Genomic DNA, 17,216 nt, shown 5'->3' on the forward strand with positions numbered 1-17,216 from the left:
GTGTGTGTGTGTGTGTATGCGTGTGCGTATATACGCGATTAAACATATTATTATGGCTTATTCATCGTTACTGCATCGTGCGAACACAATGCACTTCGCTTTTTCGATATACGTCATTTATTAAAATATACGGTCGGCACATACGCATATGAGATGCGTGTAACCAATTAAACTTTGACGATTCATTTATTATTTCTGTCAGCGTTTCTAATTCATACATGATTGTGGAAATAAATTATTCGATGACGCGCACTACCGCGAGTGTGCGACTTATCGGGATGATTACGTCGTAAAAAGTCGTGAGATCGTGAAAATTTTGAAAGTTTGCGGCACAGAACTGGCAATATTGACAGTGCCTTCTTATCTTGAAGATATTACGAGAGAGAATGCCGATTCTCTTCGATCTTTTATTACTTTACTTTTCATTTGTTATTCAAATGTCGGCTCGTGTGTATCGACTCCGCCGAAAAGATACTATCCACACGCGATATTTCGCGCACGGAATGTCTCTCTTTCATGCGTACCTTTATAAAACCTTTATCATATAATTTCTCTCTTATTTATTTCACACATAAAGCCCGTTATCATGGAATAAAAATTAAATTAATTCAATGGTTAAAATAAAATAATTCAATAACCACACATGCATACAGTGGCACAAAAGCACACATTACATTAATATTTTACTAAAAAAGCATTTATTAAATACATTGTTAATAACATCGTTTTACCTTGATTTCACGCGAGTACAATTACTCGCACGCTTAATCGAATATTTAATATCGACCACGATGTTTTAGATATTTATTAATCAGCAACGTTGGTAACGGGAATCCCTATGTGAACATTTTCACGCGAAATAATACAGTTTTATAGGGGGAAAAAAGAAAATTCTCGAATCAGTAATACAAGATTTTTATTTTATATTACCCATATGATACTGTGTTATAAAGTACCTTATATTATAAAGTATCCCGTTAACTAGGGCTTTTCAATTTATTTTTTATGACACATCGATAAAGCATTATATTTCGTAGAGTACTTTAAAAGGAGATGCTGAAGCTGAAAATTTTACCGACAGAATACTGACATTTTCCTGTAAAATTTACGTCGTATTGGTGCAGAATTATAAATATTTTTACACAATGAAAAAATCTAAAAGCTAAATAAAATCACAAGCTGTTAATCAGCTGTCAGTAATATTTGTCTAATCCAAAAGTTCCGCAGCTTATATATACCGAAATTGTAGATGCTCCAAACAAATAAATTTTCAAGAACATTGCTGTATCTTCGCATCTGAATTCAAAAACTTAAGAATATCGGAAAAGATTGCAGAAAGATTTCTACACGGTTAGGTTTTCTGTTGAATATAGCAAAAGAAAGCAACATACATTTACGTAAATTTTGTAGGTTCAAGAAGTATGAAAAAGAAGCGTGATTGTATTAATAATCATCTTTGCGTTATCGATGTTTTCGTCATCGACTTCAGTATCACCTTAAGTAACTTAAGCAAAAATATTTTTCGAGAAGTGTGCTTAGTGAGCGCACACGTATCGATGCCTATATATCGAAAGCGCCAGTCTCGCCGATCGTCACGATTCGACAAGCCATTACAGTTTCTGTATTCGATGCAACGTGTTAGAAATAGATTTCCCAGCATCTCGCGGCACTGTACAGTTTTCAGCGTCAATAAAATATGTTCCAGTTTCCTTATCGCTGAAAAGAAAAATCGTTAGAACATTACCCGCCTCGAAGTGTACAACGAATCAATCGGCTCAGAACGATGCCCGGAATCGATCGTGATAACGGATATCTGTAGTTTTAATTTTCGGATCTGGCAACGCAGATATAGCGCGTAACGTAGCAACAGTTGATATAATCGAGTGTGAAGATGTAGTACCGCATTACATAAAATAGTTACAAGTGCAGTCGCGAAAGACCTCTTTTTTACGGATTAACGTGGATTTCCGTGCGACGCGCAGGTACAATTTGGTCGTAATTACGTTTAATTTCTTATTTCAGCGATTGTGTATACATATAGGTAAAGCTTAGGATATTCACAGTGAAATGGGACTTGGTGTAACAGTTTCATGTATTTCCAGAATATCTTCCACACGTAAGGCTGTCCGGTGCAGCGATAGTTCGGGATTAAGCGTACATCCCTTGTGATAATCTCTTTTGCTTCCTGTGCCTGGGATCTCTAGAGAATCAGCCATAAACCACGAAACCTGTCATAACTACTTTCTTCCCACGATCTCTCTGCGTTTGTGCGCACAAGAGGGTTGATACGAATACGAATTGCAACGCGAGAGCCGGACGAATTAGGTGGCTTCCGAGTTTCCCTTGGCGAAAAAAAGAAAGCGAACCAAAAATCGTCCGTCCCTTTCTCTCGCTCTTTCTCCCTGTCCCCTGCGCGATTGCGGTGTAACAGAGAAAAAGACGCGACGTGAAAAAGAAAAGAAAAAACGTATCCACGTGCTCCGCACGCGCGATTTAACATCAATTATAAGAGCGCGCGAATGACGCTCGGATAATAAAGTCCACCCGTTACATTTCCAAATCCCTCGGCATCGACGTCACGCGGACCGGGCGACCTGAAATAATTTAACAGGCACGCATGACGGGCCAAATAAATATCACACGAAGATCCCCCCCTACCCCTCCGTACTCGTTACACGTGTGAAAAGGTGCCGTGCGTCTGTATGCGTTCCCTATTATATATGTACCGGCGAGCTAGTCTGTACGCGTATGCGTGCTTGAAATTCAGTGAGGGCGGCAGCAATATTTAACTCAGTCTGAAATTCCTCTTTTTATGGACTTGTAAAACCGTGACAGGCACATGGGACCCGATCCTATGCCGCCGCACCACCCTCCCGTTCTTCGCCCCTGCCGTTTTGCCCGCCACCCCTTGTTGCTACCTGCATCCCTATCTCCCCCTCTCTCTCTTTTTCTCTCTTTTTTTCTCTCTCTCTCTCTCACTCACTCTCACCGCTCTCTCGTGCTCGACTCACACCCGCTGACGCGGTTAGATGGCAGTCTCGTATCTCTCTTGTCGTCCTCTTTCCCATCGCCGCGTCGGTCGTCGGTCCGCTGCCGGGTGGTACCATATCTACGACCACCACCTTCTCCACTTCCCTTTTTCCTTCGGCATCGCTATCCACCCACGCGTACTTCTCTACCTGTACCGGAGCACTCTCCGTACACATACACATACACACATACACACACACTCTCTCTCTCTCTCTCTCTCTCCTCTCCCTCTCTCGAAGCACTATTTCTCCTCGGCGACAAATGTAAAACTAAAACGTATCTCCCCTATTCTCTCTGTAAATATGCCGGTGCAGCTACCAGGCTGGCCCGGAGTTTTTCCTCCGCTTCCGTTTCCCCGTCCCCGGTCCCGGCCCTTCTCTTGTCCCCGCGTCGCCGTCGTCTACCCAACCATCTTCGCCATCCTCCTCACGATCATACGTATACGGCGTTCGGCGAATGGATAGCAGGGATGTCGCAACTGGGACGACGGCCACCGGTTGTTTTACTTTTCCACGAGAGAGACTGCTAGTAAACTCCAGCGCCGATGCACCTGCGCGCATCTCGCGACTGCGACTCTTACGACGCGCGCTCGTACGCGAAAATATGTTTGTACGGTGAACTGCGATAAGGCAGAGGGAGGAGTCTAACATTTCGTTAAGCGCCGGCTCATTTCGCGCCTTGTCAGCGAATCGTTGTTGCTCGTTTAGCCCGTTTTTCGCCGAGAGCCAAGAGCACTGACTCTTAAAAGTTTACTAGTCGCGCGCGATACGACACGCGCGACTAACGTTTCACCTAGCGTTGTTTGTCTAGAAATTCCTAAGGATGTCTCCGAAAATAAAGAAGAAATAGTTCTTTTTGTAATCGGAAATTCTCAGCTACTTGTACCATGAAACGAGATTCACGCGATTCCGGCAAAGCGTAAATCACGTGAAACTAAAATCCCGACAATCGTTCGCTACATCGGGCACGCCTGTAATTCCTGCGTCGCGAAACTACAAATAACATTTCGCGGCCAAGAGTCGGGGACATTCGCGGGGGATCGAAACGATGCGCGGATATAGCGTTTGCGGAATGTCTCCGCGATACGGCTGGCAGGTTGTATTAGTTTCAGGTCAGCAGCAGCTGGTGGACAGCGACTTTAAGAGCGGTCGTTTATGCGAGAAGTCGTAATACGCAGTCGTGGGGTCTAACGCCGGGTATATTCCGCAAAGATGAAAATATAGCGGCCGGAGATGGCCGGCGCGCGGAAGCATAACAAACGGCGATAGTACGAGCGGCGAATCGCGATAAAATATTTTGGACTTTCATGCCTCGCGATATATCTATCGTAGGACGCGCCCGTAAGTAAGCTGAGTTTCATAATTTTCACTCAGTGCGAATAGCGCGGTCACTCGCTATTGTGACGCCAAGAAGCGGAACATCTTTTCGCGCTTTTAAAGAAAAATGATGAACTCTACATGCGCGATTGCATTCCGTGCATGTGTGCGGACGCATGTTCCGAAATTCGCTAAAATTATCGACGCGCGAAACTTAAAGCGGCGCACAATATGCGGCGCAATTTGCATAATTGCGATTCGTGTAATTGCGATTTCAATTATCTCAATCGCTATGCAGATCTGCCCATAATCCCTTATAGTGATAGTGACCCCGATATTATAGATCAATTGCACACCGAACCGCCTTTAATAGCGACATGCAATCTCCGCGCCCACCTTGCCGCGGCCGCAAATAGATACACCGACCCATCGGCGGATATAAAAGGAGGAAGTTCGGGAACGAGGGAAATTCTCCCTGCTCCACTTTCTACCTTTGATCGTTGACAGGAAAGGTGCTCGACGAAGGGGTGACGGCGGCGAGAAAGGGGTGCGAAAAGAAACGAGGGTGAGAGAGCGCGACGGGGGGGGAGGAAGGAGGATAAACAGAGAAAGAGGATTGTAGGGCCGCCGTGGCGAAAAGCGCGGGATTGGGTTTGGCTGGTTGACTGCGTAATCGCGCATCGTTTTTCCTGCATTATGAATCGCGCCGGGGGATAATCGTGCCAGTATTTACGAGGCTTTTCGACACAAAGGGGTTACAACTCGAGCTTCACTCCCGTATTCCGTTTCACCCCCGGCGAGAGAGGCGCGCACCGTTAGACCACCATAAGCCGCGCGTCTTTGCCGTTTACGCACATTAGTGCCGCTGTTATCGTTATTAACAGGGTTCAAGCTCCATTTCTCACATTCGCGTTTTCGCGAGATAGCCGAGTTCTCTGCTGCTCTCAGGTGTTCCGCGTCGAAAACCGCGTTGGCCGTTTGTATTTCACCGGCCATGAAGGCACGATCGATCTTCCGAGCTGACTGTAAATCCGGTTTAGTCGGTAAAACTCGTCGCTGCGCCGCCAATAAATTACGGAGGAATGCCGTTTGATATGTTCGAATGGGAAGTCCCGCGCGGAACAAGAGGCGAAAGGAAGAGAAACAACACCGCAGTCACGTGCATATCGTGTGGAGAGCGCGCGGTTCGATCGGTATCAATTATGACGCGCGGCCGAGATTGCTCATTTACATGCGCGCGCGCTCCGGCAACACCAGTGTTCTAATGTACGTACATTTGCGAGGAATCCGCGTTTAACTGGCGACACGATGCAGATCAACGGACCGAGAGAATAGGATGAGCCGCGGGAGACAAGTGCATCGCGCATTCTCTTTGTTTACGCTGTTGCGTCAAAGCCCACGTTCAAACACAACCACGCGCACGTGCGTGTAACATGCACACGAGTATACACGCACCACGCCACCTCCGCCGCCCGCTCCATTCCAACCTTGTGGTGCAACGACGCTTCGCGGTGCGTCGTGCGGCGAAGGCTCTGTCGTTGGCATTTGTGGCCAGCTCACGACCGATGAGAGAGAATCGGTAAACCACGATGCGGTATCATATCGAGATCGAATCTTGGGCCGGCTTCATACATGAGCTAGTACCTACGTGGATTAGGGCTTCGGCTACTTGCGCAAGTATACCGGATAATCAAGGCCGATGGTTTGCGCGTGCAAGCCGCGTACGCATTCCCGCACGCGGATAAGAGAAACATTGAGGGACACGCGCGAAAAGAAACTCATTTCATTGAGCCGTTCGCCTTGTGTTCGCTGTGGTGGGACTATGTTATAATTCTACACCGTAAAGCGCCAGATAATAATCCGAGTCGAAATTTTGGATCTATTAATCCTTGAATTCTACAACGTAGTAGGAGCCAAGTAACAAAGCAAGTTTAATTCCAGTGATACAATTTACTCCTACTTTGACTCTGATAATGTTCAAAATTTTCTTTTTCACTTTCTTTAGTGTTAAAATATGTTGTATTATACAAAATATCAAAATAGATAAATGAAATTGTACAGATCAAACTTGGACTATGGTATACCGTCGTGTATTAAGTTACCGCCCGGGGTGAGCATTAATAAAGTGAAAAAAAATATAAGACTCTTATCGGGATGAAGAAACGTGTATACACGTATCGTGACGGTAATGCCGTGCGGATTTGCCAGCCGATGTTTACCACGCGGAGGAACCGAGCATCCGCCTTTGTCGCAAAAGCGCGCACATCTGATATGCACGCGTCCGTCGCTCAGAACAGCGTATAATCATAGACGCAGGCGGAAGCTTAGCCAGCTTCGTTCCGCACGTTCGGATGTAATTACCCGAGTGCAAAAACGTACGCGAGAAATTATTATATTCCGCTTCCGAGCGACCGTGTCCTGAAAACAATCAAATCCGCGCGCCATTTCTAGTCCGCGACCAGTTACAAAGGAAGTTCGAGCGAGGAAAATTCGTTATTTCTGCGGACTTTTTCTCTCTCTTTCTCTTCCTCTCCCTCTCTCTCCCTTTTTCCCGTTCTACCTGTCTCTATCTCTCTCTCTCGAGGTCGAAGCTTTAAGGATTATTTTCACGTGCGCCCATCGGCGTTTCGCTGATGGAAGGATACGCGCTTTAATCAAGTTAATGCAACCACGCGCCCTACCCCAACCTCGTTCCTCGTATTGCCGCCTATACGTATCAACTTCCACGTGTACGCGGCCGACACGTATGAACGTGCACACGTGGGATGACTTTTATGTGCGGTACACACTTCGGGAACGGTGCCACCGCGTGCCAACCGGAAGTACGAACTACCGCCCGCTTTCTACGAGCACGTTTCTCGCAGATTGGTTCGAAGAAAAATGTCGGGCCAATTTTGAAGTCACTTTTTCAGCGCTGCCGGACGAGAGACGGGGCACCGTCCTGTCGCGCTTTTCATGCTCGAGGAGACACACACGCACACTCGCGTGTGGGAGAGAGTGCGTATTTCAACAAATATTATCAGACGTAACGGTTGACGCGCGTAGCGCGACCCGAACGTTTGTCACGACGTTTGTAATCCGAATTTCGGCCAAATCGTCCGCTCGTACGCGATGACAGCCGCGCGATAAATCTTCGCGCGTGACGCATGTCCCCCACACTAAAGATGTGGTGATCTGTAGGGCACCATCTTTCTTGATTTCGACGGAATCAAACTGACGCTTAGTGAAAGAATTTAAGTAAAATCTAGCCAAAAATAAAAATTTTTAACAATTTTCTAAATACTGGATGATTTTTACGCAATATATTATTTTAGCTAACATGATGTTTGTGTTAAGTGACCGACATTAACGGCGACTAGCTGACAATGTGTAGCTTGATCAACCTTTTTTAAAATATAACGAAACGTTCACACAGCAAAAATATGGAAGAGATTATGAAAAAGCTTTTGGTTTCTTGTGATACATCAAGTTTCCTTCAAATTCTGAGTAAAAAAAATATTACAAATCCACCTAATGATGTCATAGAATTTTTATCAGAGCTTAATATACAACTAATAAACTAGTTTATTTTAATTGGTTGAAACTACCTGGCGTTGTCCTGGCATTATCACATAAGTGTCAGGGTGATGAAATCATGAAAGCAGGTGGAGTTGATCCAAGTTTCATGTAGCCTATATTTTTCGCAGGATCCTAGAGAGTAACTATGCAAAATTTGGTTTAGATCGGTCTACAAGTTTAGGAGGTTTATAGGAAACAGGCATTCTACTTTATATATATAGATAAACTAGTTTATTCTAAATAAAATATAAATTCTAATTTAAAACATGATTTAGAATATTGATCAAGAATGCCTAAAAATCTCCCGCTGTGCGGCGCTCCGTGAAATACCTGTTTCATCTAATGTAATGTTCAGGAGAGAGATCGCGACGCTGTTGAACGAACGAGTCGCTGCCGATGATTTTCACGTCGTGCGATGTAATCGCGATTCTGCATCGCTGCACGTGCGTTACGACGTTATCCGATCTGGTCGCGTTTCATGAGCGAATGCTCGCGAGTGAAAATCAGCGGCGCATTTTTCAAGACCGACGAAATTTCTGCGCGCGGCTTATAAAAGAGTATTATACGCAAACGCGCGGTGAAACAATGGCCACATAGCCGAGCAACGTGAAGTGTCAATAACTCGCCGTCGTTAAAAGGGCCGCGTCGCATTCGGCACGGCCGATTCGTTTGGATTTCGCGTAGATTTCAAAACGTCAGCGGATACTATGAAAAAAGAGAGCGCGCACTGCGCGTTCCGTGGCCGCTGCCGTGCATTTCGCGCACAGCGAGCGAGCGAGCGAGTGCGGATATCGTCCTTTCTGCCGGAGCCGGGCGTTATTTTCCGGCGAGAAACACGGAAAGGTTCGAACGCGCGTGAAAATGGACGCGGGCCGGACGCGTCTAGTGACCGAGCATTACTATGCTAAGAGTTCCCTTAGGAGAGCAATAAGGGTAGTCGTTCGCCATTGTTTCGCGGCCAGCGCACGATCGCCGGACAACGCTGCAATATTCGATAGTGAGAATCACTGCAATCCCCCGTGTGCGATAACTCAAGTACCGTGAATAAGGTGGCCCTCTTCGCTCGAATGTACCACCATTTATGCGACAACGCGCCGTCGACGTTTTCACCTCGCTACCCCCGTACAGGTAGATATGTCCGACACGATGTATCCGCGATTTAACGCTCCGTCGTTTCACAGTACTTGTTAGATGTACGGCAAATTGGAGTCTAGGGCAAAGAGGTCGATCTGCGAAACTTGTACTTGAGCGCGTTACATTTTTTCTCGCGCGTATAATGATATTCATATGTTAGAGAGAATTTTTATAGTAAAAATTGTGTCATACGGAATGTCGTAAACGAGAAATAAGTTGACATTCTGCAATAATTTATTATCGTTTCATATGTGCTGTTTGTATTCTAGAGATTGAAGTGTTATTAAAAAATTTGCTGTTAGCGAAATTTGTCATGTTCCTTAGCAAGATGACTTTGCCGGCAATCTATTTTTACATTAGTGGAAACAGAGTAAAATTGCAAAGAATTTAATATATGGGAAGAAATACATCCTCTCTCCGTGTCTTTCGTTCTCTCTTTCTCTTTCTCTCACTCTGTTTCTCGTTTGAAATTTCAAAGTTCAATATCGCCAAGATATTGTTTTAATAGCTCACTTCCACGTTTCATCATTAATCAACAACGAAGTAGATATCTCAGATAATTAATTCCATTGGGTCGCGTAATAAGTAGTTTCTGATTATTCTGGTAAAATGAAATTATTATATTTATGTTGTTATAATTTTATGAGACAATTGTGCGCCGTTTTAACCTATGATCTTTTACGATCTTTCATGCATATTGCTTCATTATTAATAATTATTAATTTTATGAATAAAAATTAATTATTATTTCGTACATCGTATATTGTTTAATTATTAATAATTCGTTTTATGAGTTGATAAAATTATGACAATGTAAAGATATAATTGTTCCACGTTACATTTGGAAAGTCCGTAATTATTTATTACGCGATCTAAAATGTATTACATTGCGCTAATCGTATGATATTGTAAATATATTTAAAAGGAAAAAGGTAACGACTTATTTGAGAATATATCGGGAAATGGAAATATCCCGCATTCCTCGCGATTTATTCATGCGTGCACCACTGATACACATTCGATGAATGCACGCGAATGAATGTTCACGAAGGAGACAACGCGCCAGGTTATCGAGCTCATCTTAAATTAACGATAAGCGAAGGGGAAAGAGCCTGAGAGCACGTAAGTTTTATTGAGAGAAACTGCGAAGGGATTTACGAAGGTGCTCGCGCGTAAGAGGGCCGCGATCACCGCGTGAAATACGGCGCTAACGAAGAAATGAATCACGTCGACGTGTATCCACCCTATACCAGATAGTAGTCGGTGAGTAATTTTAAAATGCAGAATTCACCCGGGGTAAGTCTTATCCGTCGTGGGGGGAAAATTATTTTGTCGCCGTGAGACGCGTGCCGGCGGAAAAACAGAAAGAGGAAGGGTGCGCGGGTAAGGAGCCTGTGAACGATATGAAAAACGGAGTTTATGAGCGGTTGTAAAGATTACGTCGCGAGGAGAGGGCCCCAGCCATGCATATGCGCCTGTTTTCCTCCTTGAGCGCGTTCTCTTAAAGCCTCGCGTCCTTTCGCAGCCGTCGACGGATCATAACACCTGGCATACGCTACGCAGGTCGGTCCTAGGCCCTCCGTGTGTTGTTGACGTAACACACGGTAGCACGCTCCGTTATTTACGTCAAACAGTTAGTCAGCAGCGGGTTCGCGATAACAAGACGGCACAAAACTACCCCGTTCTGGAGCTCTGAACTTGTAACGCCGCGCGAGAGAAATCGGTAATTGAATGAAAATGTTTCCGTAATACGCGCTATCCGTGCGTCACCAACGGTAATATGAAAAGTGGGAAGTGTCGCGAGAGGATAAACGATCGCGCGAGCGAAAGACTTCACGGGGCCGCACAAGAATGGGCGCAAATTTCGAGATACGTCGCGATTGCGAGAAATGTTCCCGACATATTCTGATACGCGGACTATGACACGTAAAGTTAAGGGAACGATAATCTCTCTCTCTCCCCTATCTCTTTCCCTCGCTATGGATATGAATTGCGCAGCATGCATATGCATCTAACGTATTACGAAGAGACTTAATTACTATCGCAACTTTGCCCGCGACTGTCTGCATAAAGAAAAAGTCGTATATCACTTTAACCAGGGCGAATTCGCGCAAGGAAAACGAAGTTCCGTGTACTGCTAATGATGACGTACAACAATGCAAGCTATGTGCGAGCTTGTATCTTACTATCCTTTGCGAAGATACAATACTACTGCAGCGAAAGTACGCGATGTACGACTCTGTGTTGCCACACTCTTGCGTAAAAATTACCACTCGAGTTACGCCAAAGTGCCATTATATCGCGCGCCGGCGAAGTCTGAGCAGCAATAAAAAACACACGCGCGAAGCAATGCATAAGTTTAAAACTTTAATTTCAAATCATGCGACCGCCGGTTATTTGTTATCTTTTTGTGATTTTAAAATACCTGCTCCTTTAACACGCTGCAAAATTGGTCATTCTGCTACCTGAAATCCGATTTCATCTTGTGGGTTGAGCCTTAATTAATGAATTACTTTGCATAATCTTTATCGTTCATCCCAAATCGAAATTTTTTGCTTCTGCGTTAATTCCGTAAGTTGAATATAAGGATCGATGGAGAAAATCTCGCGAGATATAACACTGTACTATAGTTATTGAATTACTTAATAATATTAATATTTTAGACTTTATATATGCGTGTGAAGTGTATACAGAATGGCTCACGTAGTGTGAAAACCTAAGAACTTTAAAAATATTTGTCGTATCAAAAAGTTGTTTATGAGAAAGTTTTATGTATTCAAGAGGTCTTTCTAACTATGTACTTTTTATCAAGTGAACAAACTAACAAGTAAAGTTTATCTGGAATATTTCTTTGAAAAATATTTCTATTAAAGGTTATAAACATTAAAATTAAGTTTTAATGTTTTAGTATTTTTTCTCATAGAATCCAAATATATGTAACATTTTATAAGAGAACTCTTTCAAGGGGGAACGAGGGCGAATTTTTGTTTTTATAGAGAGTCTCTTATAAAGATCCCTCGAATATACATGAAACTTTTTCATGAATAATTTTTTAATATAACAAATATTTTTAGAGGTTTTTTGGGTTGTCATACTTTACGTAGACTTGCATATGTTGTGGCAAAAAAGCCATTGATAAAGTTTGAAGTACAGTACAGTATTATTGGACACATATAACATATTTACTTTTACAGCTTCCTATCAGCTCTTTTAAGAGCTTGAAGAATTTCATTGGAATTTCCAACACCGAGAAAAAGATCTGAGAAAAAAGATTGAGCAAAGAAAAAGTGTTTCTTTGTTTAGCCATTAATCCCATTGTTCCCTCATACTAATTATTTAATATTTTCTTTGCCCACATTTTTTTTATATTTGCCGCACTCGAGGTGGGATAATGGTTTTGTATCGTTTTATATATCTCTCTCAAGGTGTGCTCCATTGATCCTTCAAGTTTGACGGAATTCGCAGAAATGGTAAAGCAAAATTTCAACTCGAGAGATTCGACGCGTCTAGAAATAGAAATGTACACGTCTACGCGAGAGAAATGTAACACGGTAACTAAATTCCGTGCACTTTGATTACGCGTATTCAAAGCTGTTGCATGATAAAATTACGGCACGATAGTTAGCAGATCAATTAATTATGTAGCGCAAATCGCAATTTACGCCGGCTCTCTGAAAACAGAATGCGCATGATTTTAAATCGTGATATTCTGATTCCTTGAAATCGCTGCGGGCGCCAATTGAAACGTCAGTCGCTCATTCGGAAGCGGCCGGACTGATGATATAAATTCATACGCCGTATGCATGGTTAACAAAAACCGCATAGATGTTTTAAATAAATCACCGGCGGCTACGCCACAAGCCAGTCCATGTTTCCGCGACTATTTCCCGAAGTGAACTCGCGGATTAGCGAAGTATGACCGCTTTAGGGGGAAGTGATGGGAAAAAATTTGGCAGAAATTTGCATCGAACTCAACTCGGTAAAAATGCAAATTTCATCGAGCATCGAACGTGACTCGATTCCGAAATCCGGCTAGAAAGGAAAAAACAATAAACGTATCTTTCGAAAATATCGCGACGCAAAAATTCGTTTGGCGCGTCGCGTTTGGTAAACAGGCAATAATTTCCCTTATTTTGTTTCGACGATCGAAATGGAGCGACGCGGCAATAAATCACGACGACACGTCAATGCTGCAACTCGTAACGCGGGTTATGACAAATCGTTCGCCGAGAGAAAAGTATAAAAGGCCCCGGAATTATCAAGTTCTCTGCATTCACTAGCCATTAGTTGCAATAATTTATCGTCACCGCCGTTAAGCCCGCCCTGCTAGTTCGTGCCTCATAAAGTTTCCCGTCCAAGTGCCACTTTAGAATACAATCCGTTTGATTACTTTTTCGCTCGCTCGATCCGCACAGGTCTAGCCGTATTATAATTTGCGTGTCGCCGTCATTAAAAACTCACGTACTAATCGATAAGTCGATGCCGCTTTGGCGTGTGCCACATGCGATGGGCACTTAATGAGCCTACACGCTTAGTATAAAGGCGTTCGTAGAGCATGATTAAATTGAACCTTCACGGTTAAGCGCGTTACTTCTTGTGAATAACGATGCTCGGCGATTATAGGTCCTCCTCGCCGATACATTATCCCTGCCATTTTAGGAGAAACGATCTCGTAAAAAGAGAAAGAAAATAAACCGCTCATGAGAAGTAAATAAATCGCTCACGAGAAAATCCGAGATTCAACGATCGCGGGCAAATTCTGTTTCCTCTTCTATTGTAAAAAAAGAAAAAGGAAATAAATCGACAAGAGCTCGAAGACCAAAGTCGGGATTCGATGATGGTCGCGGATAAATTCTGCCGGTTGTTCGTCACTCTATCGGTTTTGCGCAAACTCCGGCTCAGAAACACACCGTTGTTGAACACTCCTCGTGTTCTCTCGTCCTCCTCTCTACGATGTCCTGATCGGCCCTCGTCGATCGCACTGACGCGAGAAAAACAATAAAGACGCCCGAAACGATCAAGGCGTTCCTCGGGACGGGGGGTGGTGGGTTAACTAGATGCGTTTTCTAGCGCGCGATATCGTCTCTTCCGCGACACGATGCGGTAGCGGCCGTTCTTCTTCAGTTTCCGAGCGAATGGCCTTACATACGACGGGAGATATTACGTGCGCGCGCGCGCGCGGTTCGACGGCAGGGGATGAACCCTTCTCGCGCAAAAAGCGCTGCGTCGGTGGCTAACCGAACGCCGCGGCATCGCTGGCAGTGAGGCCATCGTATCGCAATATCCGGCCCGGTAACGACGGCAGCCAAGCGAAAGAGCTGGATACGCGAAGCCACGGGGAGCCGTTAGATCGCCGAGGCCCTTAAATTAGCAACGACGTAACGACGATAGGGGAGAGAGTGCCCGAAGTGGCGCAATTTCGCGCACCGACCGAGTGACTGCGCTGGGGCGCGCCGCCGCGGCTCGATATCGAAAAAGTATAAACCAGTGGATATGCAAATGCACCTCGAAAGCACCGCGGTGGTGGTGGCGGTGGCGGCCGCAGCGGCGACCGTCGACGGCAGTTCGACCGCGCCGCCTGACTTCTCTCCTGTGCGCACGGACGCACCGAATGGATGGATGTTTTCCTGCATGTAAAACCCATCGCTCTCCTGCTTTTCATACAAAGCAGCGCGCAGGTCCGCGTGCGACAGCACTCCTGTCCAAAACGTCCGCGCGGGACGGCTTTCGGGCGTATTTCTCTTCCTTTTTTTTCTCTTTTTTCCATTTCCTCCCCTTTTTTCGTTGCTTCCGCGACGCATATGATAGGCTCCGCCAGGCGAGCTTCATTCGGTAAGCGGAAAACCGAAATGTTATTAGCGCACAAAATGATCGGAATGAGAGGTCGACTCGAGAGCACGACGATGGATTTCGAGAGAACGCGCCAGTGACGAAACGTCAACCATCGTGACAGGGTCAAAACGCGTAATTCGATAATGCGGTCTTCTCCCAACGATAAAGATCGCAAAATCATCGGGGACAAGAATGATGATTGCGACGACCAACCCTCCTTCTACTCCCCTATTTTTCATTAACGCGATTTGCTCCACGGGCAATATCACTTTTTTCCCCTATACGAGAGTAAAAAAAGTCGGGAAAAATTTTTCTCGTTATTTCAAGTCCCTGCTTTCTAGTCAGAACGTTGTTTGACCCCCACCATTTATCATTTTTTTTTTTCAGCAAAATCCGTAGCAGACAATTGAAATTTCAACTGTTCGCAAAATAACCCACGAAGCAGACGAAGGGCTAATATTTGCGCGACGCTGTTGCAAATACGCGAATGTCCGCGCGTTTGGACCCCGTGCCATCCGTCAGTTATTACGCGATATATGAAGGCGTGCTTGGTGCTCAATCGCCACCAACACCACTGAACGATAAACGGCGGCGACGCATGGCTGGCTTTAATTAAATAAATTACACTGCCATCGACCGATACTTTTACTCGCTCTCTTTGTATATCAACCCCTTTGCTCGGCGGGTATGGGGCGGTCTTCATCGGCGATCGCGACGCCGGTGGCAAAGCGCATCTCGTCGACGATAATTAGCCGTACACGTCCGCAGGGCGGGAGAACCGGGGGCGGCGGCGGCGGCTCGGTATTCAGACACACGTCACTTCCATATGCCGCCCTAGCGCGTTGCCTCCGGAGGTCGGCAGGACGTTCCGTTTATTAAATGCATTTATCTTCCACGAAAATCACGTTCGTGCTTTCTCTAATTGGCCGCGTTAAAAATCATTCACGAGCAAACGCGGCCTTAATGCGGCGCCACGCCGCGCCGCGCGCGCTCCGCCATTCGACGTTCGGTCTCTTCGGTTAGCGGGAGATGCGTGTGTGCACGCATATGTGCGGTGCGTGTACGCGTGCGACAATAGGCGTAACGACCCGGGGTGTGTTCGGCAAAACGTTGTGGAAGCGTGAGCGAGCGATTACGCCAAGGGCGTACCACGGGTCGGAGTCGCGCGTTGTGTGCACTTAGCTGCGTCTGTACGTACGTAGATACGTACATCCGGATGATACATATTTATGATGGAACGTGTGCTGGGTAGCTGAATGTGTGCAACTAAACAACGGTCGGGAACGACGGAGAACGGCGAGATTATTTGCAAAGCAAATGGTACGACGTAGCTCTAAGTGGCAACGGCAGCCATGTACGCGACTAATCTCGCCCTTTTGAATTTCTCACCTCTGCCTATCCGGTATCATTCGAGGGCCCCGACGCTCCGCGCAGCGTTGTCTCGCACGAACGCGAGGCGACAACCCCTTGACGCACGAAAGTGAGATTAGAATCTCCGGGGTGCGGTAGCTTGCTTTAGTCCAAAGCTTTTACTATGCGCTCCGGCCCCGTGGCATAGCGGTAGTGGCGGCGTTACAATACGGCGATAATTGCGGAAACAAATGGCGGCAGTTGTTGCCCGTCTATTTGCCCGTGCTAATGAAACGACGTTTTCGCCTTTCTCGCCATTTCTTTACGCGATCTCGCGCCCGGGCGCCCGCTATTTGTCTTGCGCGGACGGATTCAACCTGCGGAACCTATGTACAGATACGAAGCGACGTAAAATGTAAACAAGAGGGCAAACGGATCCGGGTAAGGCGACGCGGCACAGTAGCTACAAGAAATATGAATTTAACGTACTTTTCTTTAATAGTGAGCGCAACAGGTAGGTAAATACTTCAAATATGCGACGATTGCATGAATTTCAAGAGGCACTCATCGTTCGATACTTTGAGAATCCGGATTGCCAAGGAAAATATTGCGTCTCTTAGTAAATATATACGACGACGTCGTCGTCGTTGCGCTCGCGAATATCTCGTGAACGAAACACGTAGCTGACGACTCGATTTTAATACCGCGCGCGCGCGCGCACATCGTAATTGAAATAAATTCGATAACAAACAAAAAGTGATCTCAACGTAAAAATATCAATTGACTCGACCACTTCAGTCTGGCGGTCTTTTGCGTTTCGCGTACAAAATGCAGCGTATCGTCGCAGCATAGTGTTGCAATACCGTGTTCCTGTTACAATCAATCGGTGGTTCGAATAAACCAAAGAAAAATAGATGACAAACACAACGATTAAAATCACCAACGGGCAATGCAGATGGAATCTTTTTAAAGCATATTTATGTTGCAGCGTTAAAT

The 17,216-nt window shown here is 45.3% G+C and overlaps 1 protein-coding gene across 5 annotated transcripts in view; it reads left to right on the forward strand.

Moving 5' to 3' along the window:
• The window catches only part of LOC116844664 (nucleolysin TIAR), a 475,685-nt gene that overhangs the window by 201,483 nt on the left and 256,986 nt on the right, over positions 1–17,216 (forward strand). The window lies entirely within an intron of this gene.

This window comes from Odontomachus brunneus, unplaced genomic scaffold (assembly GCF_010583005.1).
Source record: "Odontomachus brunneus isolate Ranch 3 - 2012 unplaced genomic scaffold, Obru_v1 Obru_scaffold_044, whole genome shotgun sequence".
Taxonomy (NCBI): Eukaryota; Metazoa; Arthropoda; class Insecta; order Hymenoptera; family Formicidae; genus Odontomachus; species Odontomachus brunneus.